Raw genomic sequence first — 13,271 nt, 5'->3', positions numbered from 1 at the left:
AAAACCAACAAGCCTGCTAGTTGTGTGCCGGGAGGATAGATCGAGGTGCTCTGGAGTGCTGTAGGATTTACAGTGTGGATTGAAAAACACACAGCAGCGTGTGTAGGTGGCACTGAGACATGATTGCCTCTCCTTGCCACTCCCCACTTGGGCAAGCAAGGTCAGCATGGCTCCTAAATTAATACATTCTATAATGAAATGGATAGATTTGGGATTAGTTGTAGTATTTGTGGCCAAAAGGAAAAAAGGAAGTAGCTGTGTTTGTTTGAGCTTCCCCTGGAACTAGATATGGAGGAGTACAGTCTTAGTGACTGGACACGGATTTTTATGGTAGATGTGAGAATGCGTTTTAGGTTCCTGCAACGTTTCTCTTCTTGTTTTTCCAGTGGTGCTCAACAAAGTTGGGATTTCAGATTCTTGTTTTCAAACCATTCAAAAGCTTGAATGTATCTGTAGGACTGAGACCCAGATGATAGTGCACAGGAGGGAGAAGAGATGAGTGTTTTGCTGGAGTGATGCCATGGAGTATGCTCCTGTACTTGCTAATGTTCAGTGTCTGGAATTGGACAGTACTGAGCTTACCATGATCCCTCATTTGCAACTGTGTGGCTGCTCATGAAACAGGCCGAAGATGCTTCTTTGGTCTTTACTGTCAGTGGTGGGAGCCCTGAAGGGCTGCAGTGCAGCACAGCAGGCTCTTGACTCAGGCAGTTCCTCGGGGAATCCCTCTTCTTTCCCCATTAGTGACTGTTCTCATGTCTGGGAGAAGAGGAGCATAAAGCCCAGCTTGACTGAGACACAGTCCCAGGGATTATGAAATTACTATGAAGGGTTTAAGTAATTCTTCGTATCTGGCTACATGATCATCATATCCCCATGGACCTGGTAGAAGGTCATAGGACTTGTTTGAGAGCTGAGAATACGAGGGATGGTCTGGAGGCTCCCCAGGGCCATGGGGTCACGGCCCTTTGCAATCTGTAGGAAATTCCTTTACCCCCTCATGTACATCTTCAACTGTGGATCCAGCGGCAGCTGTTTGAAGTTGGAGGAAAGGGTGGAAGTTTATCCTGGAGGGCCTGCCCCTGTCAGCAGCCTTGGGTGCGTGGAGGAGGGAATCTGGCCACTGAGCAGGTGAATGCACACAGAAATGATGCTGGAAGCCAAGGCCAGTCCTGCTGATGTGGCCCTTTCTCCTGCAGTGGATCATAAAATATGGCTCAAATTTTCATTACGGCCTCTATTGATTACCTTTTGGGACAGATGAATTATAGGGAACATTAAATTAAAAAAAAAAAAAGGAAATATTTGAATGAGTTTGGGAGGTCGATGCCAGAAAGGCTGACGCACTAAGCCTTACCGACATTTTCCTGCTTTGTGGATCTGCTGGGCCCTTCCCGTGGTCCCCCTTGGGGGAACCTGCCCAGGGAGCTCCCCTTGTTCCTTTCAGCTGCCCTTGGGGAGCAGCAGGCTCTGCAGTGGCCATGAGCTAGGCCAAGGGACAGCTCAGAGGTGCACACAGTGGCTGGAAGACTTGGGTGCTCTTCCAGAGTCCTGTCCCCATGCCACAAGTTCTGCCTTCTCTAGGAGGTCACCCCAAGGACCTTCCACTTAGACAGTAATTCACAAGTGTCTGTCTGGCACCTACTTTGGGATTCTTGAACAAAAGGGGATAATGAGGGGCTGGGAAATGGCCAAGGTATCAATGGGAAGAAGCCAGGTCATTGCATTTGGTGACACATTTGGATCTGGTGTAAATATTTGTGTGGAGGCCAACAGTGAATCATAAAAGTAGTAGTGATGGGCTTTGCAAGGTTTCCCTCCTTCCCTGCACCAAGGGAAGGGTCATTGCCCTCATCTCTCTTGTGCTGAGGGGTCAGTACTCCTCTCTGCAGGGTTCATGGAGCATAGGAACTTAATTCTTGTTGGGGTTTGTGGTCAGGGACCTTTGGCTTCGTGTAAGAGAAGTATCAGGATTGAATCATCCCGCTGTTAGTGTGAAGCACACTGAAGTCAAACCAGCCAAAGAAACGTCTGGCTTCTCACCTGGCTCTGGCCAGTTCTGATTTTCAGGATGATCCTTGAACTTTGTTCCAGTGGATTTTCTATGCCCATTCAGTTTTTCCAGGTTGTACCATATGTCACACAATGCTCTGTCCAGGAGTTGGCTTGGTAAGGCTTTGTCCTCTGCTCACTTCCCTGCCTGTATTCCATGAGAGTGTTTGAAATCCTGTAACCTGAAATGCAGCTTTCAGCAGCTGGCAGTGGGGAATAATGGATGTTACCCCTTTGAAAAGAACCTCAGTTCAGAGCACTCTTCCATTTCCCAGTGGTAGCAGGATAGTTCTGGAGCAGACACACTGGAGCTGGGGTGGCTGTAAAATCCCTTCTCTGTGCTTTGTTCCTGGATTGTTTTCTGTCAGTCAGGCCAGCAGCCAGTGCTCCTGAGGAATTCTCTGTTTTCTTTTCTAAGACTGAGAAGAATGCAGCCAGGGTCCCTCTCCAGCCACCCACAAGACAAACATCCCCCTCCCAAATGCTCATCTGTGTCTGGACACGGGGTCCTGTGTGGCACAGTCCTCATACGCCACTGCTGCAGAGAAATGTGGGGGGACACCCCTTGTCCCCTTACCATCCCCCGCCTGCCACCACCACCGTCTGCTCTCCTCCAGGTCAGATCGAGCACCTAAAGCGCGATCTCTGCTTTTGGGATATCTTCTTGTGCTGCAGGGATGCCCTTTCTTGACTCCTGCATGCAGATTCCCAGTTGCCTGGTCACACAGCCGTTTGGGTGAGTTTTGCCAATGCACTCTGCGTGTGCTGCTGGGCAGCACTGCCTCTGCCAGAGCCCCTGCTGACCCGGAGGAGCGCAGCTGCTCCAGGTCTGCTTGGAACACCGTGTGCATTCACTGGTGTGACCGGTGGGATAAGCCAGCTGCGCTAAGGTGTGAGCATTCCCCCTTGCTTGTGGGAGATTGTGGTGCCGGTGAACGGGACCACCGTTCTGAGGGCTGAATGCACAGTTGCATGTATGTGTTTCACTTCCTTGCAGATCCCTGCTGATTTCACAAGACAATCCACCAAGCTTTGGCTTCACCTGGGCAAATGCAAAAGGTGGTGGTTTCCATGGCTCCACAGCCTCACTCGGGCGGCACACCCTTTTTGTGTAAGCTGGCTCCCTGGAGTCGATTGTTTTTTGGCAAACAGCTTCATAAACTCCTCCAACAATTAAAACTGGAAAGAAAAAAATAACCAAACCAAACACAACAAACCCCATGCATTACGCTGTGAGATTGCAGACAGGTTGAAGCAGTTCCCCCCAGCACTGTCCCCACCAGCTCTGTCCCCTCAAGCCCCCTGAGCCAGGCAGGGGAGCAGCCCCAGCTGCACTTGTTGGACTTCGTTTGGGAGGTGCCTGGGCTGCCCCAACTCACCAAGCTGCAGTGAGCTAACAAACATGAAGGAAAAGGTCATGTTATTCACTTTTATTTTTTTCAAAGCTGCAAACATCCCTGTCTCTGGGAGGGGAGGCTGCACAGATGCCAGCTCAGATTAATTTAAATATTTACCAATCCCTTTTTTTTTTTAATTGTGTGTTTGTGTTCTGTTTGTGTCCCATAAAATACCTGGTGTTTTGGGCGTACCCCGTTTGCAGGGTGCATGAGATCACACTGGAAAAATGCAGTGAAAAACATTTTCATGCCACGACACATCAAATAGGATTTTGAATTAAGATGAAAATTTTTTCCCTCTCTTTTTATCTCTGAAAGGGTGAAAGGGTCTTCTTTTTCTGTTTCTTTTTAAAATTCTTTTATTTAACTGGGAATAAAAAAATATCATGGAAATCCTTTAAAAGTTAGTTTTGCTTTATCTCACCATGTCAAACATCAAAGGCAGCTGTTGGTGCTGGTCAGAGCCCCCATTAGTGTGTGTTTCTGTGCTGTTGGCTGGATGGTGGTGTGTTCCAGAAGGTAGGCAGTGAGCGGGGAAGAAATCCAGAGTCTGGAAGCCAGAGCCAGCTCTGAACTCCTGAGTGTGCGACAGCGGCTCCGCTCCTTTCCCTGCCTGTCGTTCCTGTCTGCCCGACTTGCTTTGAGTGCTGTCTTTGCTGTTTGTGCAACCCTGGCACAGGAGTCTCGTCCTGTTCAGAGTGCTGGGCTTCTGCTGTAACGCTCCCAGCCGAGTTTCCCACTGAGCTTTTCAGGGCAGTGACCCTTTGGTGGGTGTCCCAGCACCCCTGGGCACACATACTCGTGGGTCTGTGTGCCCCAAGGGCTGAGCATGGCCCAGGATTCAGTCCGGGCACCGGCATGTTGTCCTCTTTGGTATGGGATTTTCTATATGCTTTTTGGCCACGGAGACTTAGTGCTTCCCTGGGAGGGAAGTTTTCTTTGTGGATTCAAGTAATGAAAGCACTACTGGTGTTCACACACCTCCTTTTAATTGCTTTCCATGCCCATTGGGTCATAATCTGATCCCATCTACATCTGGGAAAGTACAGAGCTGTTCTGTGGAAAAATGGAGCATCTCCAAACAGAGTGGTACTGCTGGGATCAGGATCCAGGCACCTCCTCTCCAGTGAGCCAGGCTGGGCTTGGCCCAAAGCACGAGTCTTCTGCAGGGGCTCTTGGTTTTACTGCACCTGTAAAGGATCCCAGCTCAAGCCTCCTCACTATGAGCAACAGGTCTGGAACCTCTGGGTCATGAGAGACTTGGGGGTGAGGGGGCAGAGCCAGTGACACCCCTGCAAGCTCATGGACCACTGGGAAGTTGGCCCACAAGCCAGGTGTCAGTGCTGGGACACTGGGCACAGCTGCTTTGTTAAAAGCCTCAAGGCTGTCACTGGGGCAGGGTAGGATATTTGTGTGTGTATTTCTGTGCAAGGGGGGATTGGCACTGCTGGAACGTGAATCCTGTATTCCTGCTCTGCTGCGCTGAACGGAAAAAAGGGGAAGAATCAGAGTGGATGTGCAAGGTGGGCAACAGTTGGCTTGCCTGAGCCATTAGCCAGAATTTGAAATTGGACCTGTTACTTTTGAGGAATGTAGGGCAGTGGAGGAGAGATGTTGTGTGAATGTCAGCTCTTGCCTCAGTGTCCTAGGAAAATGTCAGATGGCAAGGAGCAGTACTTACCCCACAGCTTCAACTCCACCACTGCACTCTTTGATCACTTATTACTTTGCTATTCCTTCTGCTTCTTGCTGTAATTGTTACAAAATCTCTGTGCTTTGGGAGGGGTCCAGGACTCCAGGGCCCAATTGCATCTGCCCTGATTCAGAAAGTGGGTCATGCTGCTTGGTCTGGGAAGAAGATACTCATCTTGCTTAGCATGATATTTATTAGGAGATAGAGGAGGGAATGCAACCACGCTGTTGCCTAGAAAAGTGCTCTGGGGGGATAGCAAAGGACTTGTGAGGGCAGAGCATGTAAAGTTCTTGTGCATCCAGTGCCTGCTGACGCCTTGCCGTGTTCCCTGTGCTTGTATTGCTTGCTTCCCTCATTCTGGGACGTCGTGAGGATGGCAGGAACTGGGGGTGAGGAAGGGACTCATAGCTGCTCACTCAGCAGCTGCCAGGCAGTGATGGGCTCTCTACATTTCTTGGAGCAGAGACTGGTGAGAGTAGAGAGAGGGAAAGGCAGTATTTAGTTTCTTCATAAAGACATGCTGTTTCACAGTCAACCTAAACTCGTTGGGCTTTGCTGCTGGATGAGCAACCAGCACCCCCTCCAAATACTTGGCAAGGTATGACATAGTGCCCTGTAAAGGCAAAAACTCTCCTGCAAGAAGCAAGTAGAAAGCCCCGATGGAAAGCCCAGAGTAATTTACTCTGTGCTGTATCTATCTTTAATTAAGCAACAGAGAGAAGGAAACTCAGTACACAAAGCAGATGATGATGGGTCCAGCATTGTTGCAGCAGGGTCTCACAGCAGGGACTGCCTGACTTGGGGCAGGGAGGGTGGAGGGCTAGAGGGGAGGTAGGAAAGCTCAGCTGATCCTGCCAGGCTGGATGGGCCTGTGCTGCTGCTTGCTGTGAAATCACCCCCAGGATTATCCAAAGGAAGAACTGGCAACTCGAGTAACTTGGAGGGCCGGATCCTCGACTCATTTAAATTGGCATGACTTCACTAAAGCCACCGAAACTGCACTGATTTTACACCAGGTGAGCATCTGGTGCAGAATCTGCTGAAAGAATAAGATAAAGAGGGCACAAAACAGAGGTTAGGTAGAGCCCACTTACAAGCCTGGGGACTCTTGGGCTGTACTGAGTGGAGGGTGGGTCAGCACATCATTTCCAGATGTTTTGGACAGTTTGGAAGGGCTCTGAATTCTTGTGGCCATGGCAAATGCATGGCAAATGCCAAAACACTGCTCCCTGGGGAGGGAGGCGGACCCACTTCTTTGCCTGTACTTTGGAGCACATGTTGTCAGGAATTGGTGAGAGTGTCGCCCTGCCAGTGTTTCCTGCTCACTGACACCTGGCCTGTTGACCTGGCCTGTCATGGACCCTAGGCGCATTCTCATGGCTGCTCTAAACCTGGCACATCTTTTCCTGTACATTCAAAATCACTTGTACCCCTTGCAGCATGTAATGCCACTGACCAAGGCTGACCAGCAGCTGTGGCTTCAGCCTCACACCGCTGCCACCACAAGTTCTAATTTTGCCAAGGCTGTGAGATGATGGGAGGAAAGTTCTCGCTTCAGCAAAGGACAGGAGCCGGTGTCCATGTCCCAGATCATGCTCCCTTGGGCAGTGTTTAGCACATGTGTGCAGAAATTGTTGGTTCCTGGTGTGGTAGGGCAGTTGTTTTCCCAGCTCTGCACCTTGTTCTTAGGTGGGGGTGTTACGGGATGTACACAAGAAGGTATGCTGTCACATGTTTTTGGAGGTTGTTTGCTGAAACACCAGGCTCTCGGGACCTGTTGGGATGCACAGAATTCCCTCCACCACTCACGTCCGGGGTGGATCTGGATAGAGTTTTAGCAACTCCCACTGAAGCAGCTCAGGGCCGGAAGTGAAGAAGGGATAAAATATCCAGCTGAAACTCCTGTAGGATGTAATTACCTGAGCTGGAAGCTGGCCAGGACAGCAGGCATTGTGCATCATCTGAGGTGGTATCAGAAGCACCCAGCACTGCAGGAAAGGTGGTCAGGACCGAGGAGTGATGCTGGTGCGAGGACAGGACCGCTCCGGAGGCTGCCTCTGTGGGCATTCAGCATAACAGCCTTTGGAGTCACTTGGTGTTTGTTTCCATGGCTGTTCTGTGCAGGTGCCATGGTGCCTATAAAATGCTCTTGGGAAGCTACAGCCCACAGATGGATAGCCTTATCCTAATGCCCATTCAAATGCTCCTACTTTTCAATTTAAAAGAGGAAAGAACCGTGAATAAAAAAAAATCAAAAAACAAAACAAAAAAACCCACTCCAACAACAAAACAAACAAAAAAAAAAACAAAACAAAAAAAAAAAACCCAAAAAAACCACCACAACAAAGAAAAGCCAAAAAAAAAAAAACCAAAACAAAAAAAGCCCCCCCCCCCCCCAAAAAAAAAAACTCACCAAAAAAAAAAAGGAAATTGACTTCCCAAAAATTACACTAAGCTAACACTGGAGGCCTGGCACAAATCCATCGCAGCCAGGAAACTCGGAATTAACCAGTGCACTCCCATGGCTGCTAGGAAGGGCTGTATTCCAGCAGGACAGGCTGAAGCTTTCAGACATGGGGACTTGGGGATGAAGGTCCTTAACGTGTCTCTGACGTGCAGCAGAAGGTGTTTTCGTGCACCTCCCTCCATGCCAAACATCCCCCCCACCTCCAACCCAGCACTAGATGCAGGGGCAGCTTTATTCTTTGGGGAGAAGGTTAACAGCAGGCTCCTGCTGCTCAGATGTGACAAGTGACAGCAGCCCCTGAGCAGGGCTCCTTCCCCAGGACTTTTCCCCATGGGCTCCGTGCTGGTGGAGCAGGGACAGAGCAATGCCGCAGGGACCTGCAGGCTGCAGCTGAGGACACTGGGGAGTTTACTCCCTAGCCCAGGTTACGAGTGAGGACAAGGCTGACTCTTCATTCGCGCTTGCACATGACGCAGCGCCCCGTACATCAGTGACTGACAGCCTCAGCTCAGCGGAGGCAGAAGGGAAGGGAGGAGAGCCGGGTCAGGGCAGGGGGCAGCGCTGGGGCTGTGTGAGCAGCTGGCCCCGAGCAGGTCACAGGAGGAGCCTCCCTGCCCCAACCGCAGCTGGAGCGGCGAGTCACGGGCAGCCTGAGCGGGCAGAGTGCGATGGAGGGAGACTGGCAGAATACCTGCTGCAGGCTGCTCGCCTTGGGCTGATGCTGTCAGTGCTGAATGTTTGCGACAGCTCTTTTCACTCATCAGTTTTGGAAAAGCATGGAACAGGCTCCTGTACCTACAGCTGTGGGGGCTGGCACCGAGAGTGTGTCAAAGGGCCAGCCAAGCCTCTGCTGTCCCCAGCTGTCCTGGGCTGCCACCCTGCCTTTGCCATGAATTTTCACAGCTTTGGGGTACTGCAGACAGCAGACTTCATGACAGAGCATTGACAGTATCTCATTTCAGGGGCTGGGGGAGGTCGGGATGTGTTAAGGCTGAAAATATTTACAGGTTTTGAAGTTGAAACACAAACAGGAAAAGCCCTTTAAAAAGTGAGTGTAGTGGATATTCAAAACAGGAATTGCCATGGAAACGCCACAATATTTGCTTAAATTGACACAAAGGTTGCTGGTTTCAGGGTTCTGACTTCTTTGGCTCCATTTTCTTTGGCCAGACACCTATCACAAGTTGATCTCAACAACCCTCTTTTGTTTTGCTTCTTTTATTATTGTCCAATGGAAATTTAAAAAAAAACCCCACCAACAACAGAACCCTCCAGTCTACAAATCCCACCTCACAGAAGAGCCTGAAGCTTCTGAGCTTCTGACAAAGGTTGGAGCTAAGACATTTTATAATTTTGGAAGTAAGGTAAAAGTTCTTTTCTTCTAATCTGTGCATTTGTTCATTTCCTTCAATGCAGGAGTAGAAGGGAATTGTCTTAACTGTCTAGGGAGAGCAGGGAGAAGGGTGAAACCTGTTGCAGAGGTAGCAATATACAGCCAAGGAGCACAGGACTTTTGCAGTCCATCTCTTAAACCAAAATTTGAGAGATTTAGCTGTAGTTCTCCGTTCTGCCTCAGATTTGCCAAGTGAGCTTCGACAAGTCCCTTAATTACTGTGGGTCTCACTAAACTGCAAATAATAATTCTCCTTTGTCTCATCTGGTTGTATGTGTAACATTTCTGGGCATGAGATTTGATGTGGGGGTGGACAAGGAGTTCTGTGCTTCTGGATTCCCCCCAAAGGAGGGATGGCAGCACAGGCTCACGTGGGCAGGAACGCTCAGCTGGCTACAGGTGGGAGCTCTTAGCTATAAGTGGCTTAGTTACTATAGGCTGTTTCTGCCACTGACTGACCTGAATTTTTTTCCTGGGGAAAGTTGGAGTGCATGGCCTGCCGAATAGTCAGCTGGGTGGTTTGTACCTTGGCTTTTGAGTTTGAGTACCACACATAGCAGACAAGGAGATGGGGATGCAGCGTGTTCAGGAGGCATGAAATGCCTTGCCTTGCTGGCCTGTTGTGTGTGACCAAGGGCTCCGGTTTGTGGGTGGCTGCAGCATTTGAGGCTGGCGTCACTGCTTGTGCTCGTGATTCACCTGAGCTTTGGTACTGCTCAGTAAGGAATATTCATTTCCTTTTGAAACTCTCCTCAGGGAAAAGAGACTTCACCAAGTGAAGGGAGGCCATCTAATTCACACTGTCTTCACCTGAGACCACCTCCAAAACAAAGAACCTGACTTCTGTCCTGGCTTTGTACACTGGAATGGACCTTGAAGCCTGTGACTTCTCAATGCAAGGTAGTAGCTTTTATTCTGTGATCAAACAGCTCTGAGTAGGACTGGAGGGAATGATTCTGGCTCTCAAGAGCTTTCATTCCAGTAACTGGGAAATCTCTAGCCTATGAAGTTTGAAAGAGCAGTGGGAAGTCAGTGGCTTAGGTGGTAAATGCATGGTGGAATGTTGGTTTGGCTTGGGCTGGCTTACAAGCAGGACGGGGTTTATCACTGCCCACCTCTGTACAGACACCCAGCTGACACAGCAGGGTGCTGGTTTGAGCAGCTCTTTCTCTTCACCTCTTTCTTCCTAATGAGCTGCTGTGCAGTGTTAACAGTTGGCTAAGTAGTACACATGGGAGTCCCCTGGGTTAGTATTGTGTGGGACAGTTTCTGATTGACTTGTTTCACAAAAGGAGTTTGAGGATGTCTGTGGTCACGGTGGGTAACTCAGAGCAGTTGTGAGGGGGTGGGACTCTGTTTCTAAAAGCTGTTTTACTTTCTTCTCTGCTTGGCTGCCATCACGGTTTCTCTGCAAAGAAAGGTATGACACAACAGCAGGATAACAGATTTCTTCTCAGTGGGTTGGGGATTTGGGAGGTACCTAGTGGCACTGCCATACTGCTGCAGGTAGAAGGGGCTGAGGATCCTCGCGGTGTCTGGCCTTTGCATGACGTTACATGTGCTCTGTAGGGCAGAGAGGTATTGTCAGGGGTTATCTCCATACTTTGCTGACATCCTTAAATGCTGGTGATGCCTGAATAAATGAAGATCAGCAACTGAAGTGCCTGAGGGGATTCTGTATCATCATCTTCCTCTATTTTTTGCTGCTGTGTCATAAATGATACCTGGGCAAAGCAGTGTGTCCAGAGCTGTTGTGAGTCGCAGGTGCAGCTGAGACCTGAACTGGAAGGGTCTTAGGTAGAGGGACTGTCTTGGCTTAGCAAGAGGGGAGATGAGATGAGAATAATCACAGGACTCAGATGTCGGTCTGGGGCTCCAGCAGTCCCTCTCCATTGCTGGCTGTGTGTGGCACAGAGGAATTTACTCATGTTCTGAGTGCCCTAGCCCTACCTGAAAGAGCAACAGCCACGATACTCTAAGGCTCAGTAGTTCTTGCCATGTGTTCAGAGCCTACAGACCTGAGTGCTTTCAGTGAGTCTGCCAGTAAAGAGTGTGCTTCAGGATGGGATAGGGGTGAGCTGTGCCTTCCCACACCTTCCTAGTGCTGAAACACCTCCAGGGTCTGGCATGCTTTATTTGGAAAGCCTGGTTTTGAACTGTTAATGTAGCGAACTCTGGCCTTTATCCCTGTGTGAGCTGCTTTGGTGCTTGTGTCCCCTTTTAGAGCAATGCCTTCCCAGGCCTCCAGAGGCAAGAAAGCTTCCCAAATAGGAGCTTTGCCTGAGGGAATAAGGTAAAGGAACATGAAGAGCCTTGAGGTTTTACCAAATAAGACACAAATTCCCATGTTTGACTGCAACAGGTGAATTTTCCACCAAACACCCTTAGGTGCCTCTCCAGAGAGGTCCAACATCCAGGGGGAAAAAACTGTGCTGAGGATGCTGCCTCATAGGTTCTAGGTGATTTTTTTCATCACCAAGAAGCTTTTCCTGTGACCCCTGTCACAGGTTTCTGCTTGTATAGCTCCTGATATTGAAAACCCTGCATTGTCCATCTGATCTGGACCTGGGATGAGCAGAACCTCTGAGACGAGAAGGTAAGAGGAGGAGACTGATATGTCAGGAATTCTTTAAATGCTGAAGTGATCCTTGTGGATCAGGTTCTTGCAAATCAGTTATCCTTTTCCACATTTGTCTCCTCCCAGTACCTACTGGGTGCATTGCTGAGTGTCCTTCCGGGGCTGCTTCCTGAGGGATAGTAGCTCATTAGTGACAATAGAAATATTTCCCTGGACTCCAGCTGTTTTCTGAGGTCCCCGTAGTTCTACAAACATCACTGCAGTGAAGGAGATGCATTTAGCCTTTCAGGCATGTGGCTTTGTGATCTCTCGTGCTCTGGACTAGAAATCCCTGTGTTCCAGTCTTCTGCCCTAGAGCAAGTTGTATGGCTTCTACTTTCAAAACAAGCTCAATTTACTTTGGGCTACAGAGGCTGTTTGCAAGTTCTCCAGAGCCCATCCCTGGGCTGTGATTGCTTTTTCACTGTTTATATGCACAAGCTGACTGTTTAGTCCTAGAGCTATAAGGGTTGGAGGGAGTTTTCTTGTTCAGTTAATGAGGGTAGGCTTTTATGCAGGGGGGGGGGGGGAAGGCTAAAAAAAGTGTAGGAAAGGGATTAGAAATATCTGCCCTGTCTGTGTTTGAATTTGCACAATATTCCCCCCCACCATTTAAATCCTAAAGTAAAGCTAAATTTGTGGGTTAGCTTGGACTGATGGAGTTATTTTTGCTAGGATCCTTGGGATTACTGCATGGGCACAGCTGCAAAGGCATTGAGATGGGAACACTGCCTTCCACAGAAGTGCAGCTGGGCCAGCCCAACCAGCCCTGACGGTTCAGATCCTGAGCTGGGCTGGGGAATATGAAACAGCCTTGCAAAATCATTGTGGAAATTTACCCACCTGTGTATGAAATCGACTTGCCTACCTTTGCCAGGAGGAGTTTAACTTGCCCATTAAAATACACATCTATTTATGTATTACATGTTCTGTGAGAGAATTTTTTCCCAGGCAGTTACAAAACTCCGTCTAGACTGTAAAGTGTGGCATCTGGTGGTAACATGCCATATACATCTATCTGAATAGAGTATCTCCTGTATCACCCTGCTTGGGAGTTAATGGCACCTATCTGGATTACAGCGAGGCCTTTCCGTTCGCAGCGCACTCTCCTTGGATAAACGCTTGGCCTGGTTCCTGCCAAGGAACTGGTCTGAATGGGGCTCTACCCTGCTTGCTTCCATCCAGGTACAGCCAGGCAGGCATTTCCGTGCTGCTTGTCCTGACCTGTGGCCCCACAGTTCAGGTAGGCTGGAGGCAGCAGTTCCCAGGCAGAGCTCTTCCGGCAGGGCTGAGCAGAGGGGAGGGAAGATGTAAAAAGCCTGTCTGGGTAAGAGCAGGGTTGTCACATCCATCTGCTCAGGCCCTGATGAGCAGCTGATCCATATTGTTAACATATTGCCTGCCATATGGGCTAGCTCAGCTCTTCAGGAACGCTTGGGAGACCTGACCTCTAGTGTGACAAGATGTGAGCATGAAGGACGAGTTGACAACAGCCCTTGGGTCTTGGAGTGTGAAACCATGTTTCAGCCACTTCCGCTGCCTTCCCCTGCGCTCATTCCGGTGCTGCCTCTGCCTGCCTCACTCCGTCTCTTCTGTCTCTCTGGGGATTTTTTCCCTCCCTCCCCTGTTTTCTGCATCCCTGGTCTGCGCTA

At 49.5% G+C, this 13,271-nt stretch overlaps 1 protein-coding gene and 1 long non-coding RNA gene across 31 annotated transcripts in view; both read left to right on the top strand.

Moving 5' to 3' along the window:
- The window catches only part of CASZ1 (castor zinc finger 1), a 273,107-nt gene that overhangs the window by 104,649 nt on the left and 155,187 nt on the right, over nt 1–13,271 (top strand). For 16 of the 30 annotated variants that reach the window (XM_068171678.1, XM_068171682.1, XM_068171677.1 and 13 more), the window contains one exon: nt 9,759–9,902. The exons of 13 other annotated variants lie outside the window; for them this stretch is intronic. The gene's annotated coding sequence lies outside the window, so the exon portion shown is untranslated. Of the gene's footprint in view, nt 1–8,848; nt 8,938–9,758; nt 9,903–13,271 lie in introns of those variants that run through there. One more of the 30 variants, XM_068171683.1, reaches the window with a different exon arrangement.
- Nucleotides 10,803–12,539, top strand: LOC137461722 (uncharacterized). The gene is made up of 2 exons (XR_010993468.1): nt 10,803–11,295; nt 12,295–12,539. It is a non-coding gene; the product is annotated as an uncharacterized lncRNA (long non-coding RNA).

Source organism: Anomalospiza imberbis, chromosome 23, assembly GCF_031753505.1.
Source record: "Anomalospiza imberbis isolate Cuckoo-Finch-1a 21T00152 chromosome 23, ASM3175350v1, whole genome shotgun sequence".
NCBI lineage: Eukaryota > Metazoa > Chordata > Aves > Passeriformes > Viduidae > Anomalospiza > Anomalospiza imberbis.
This window is presented reverse-complemented; position numbering and strand designations above follow the sequence as displayed.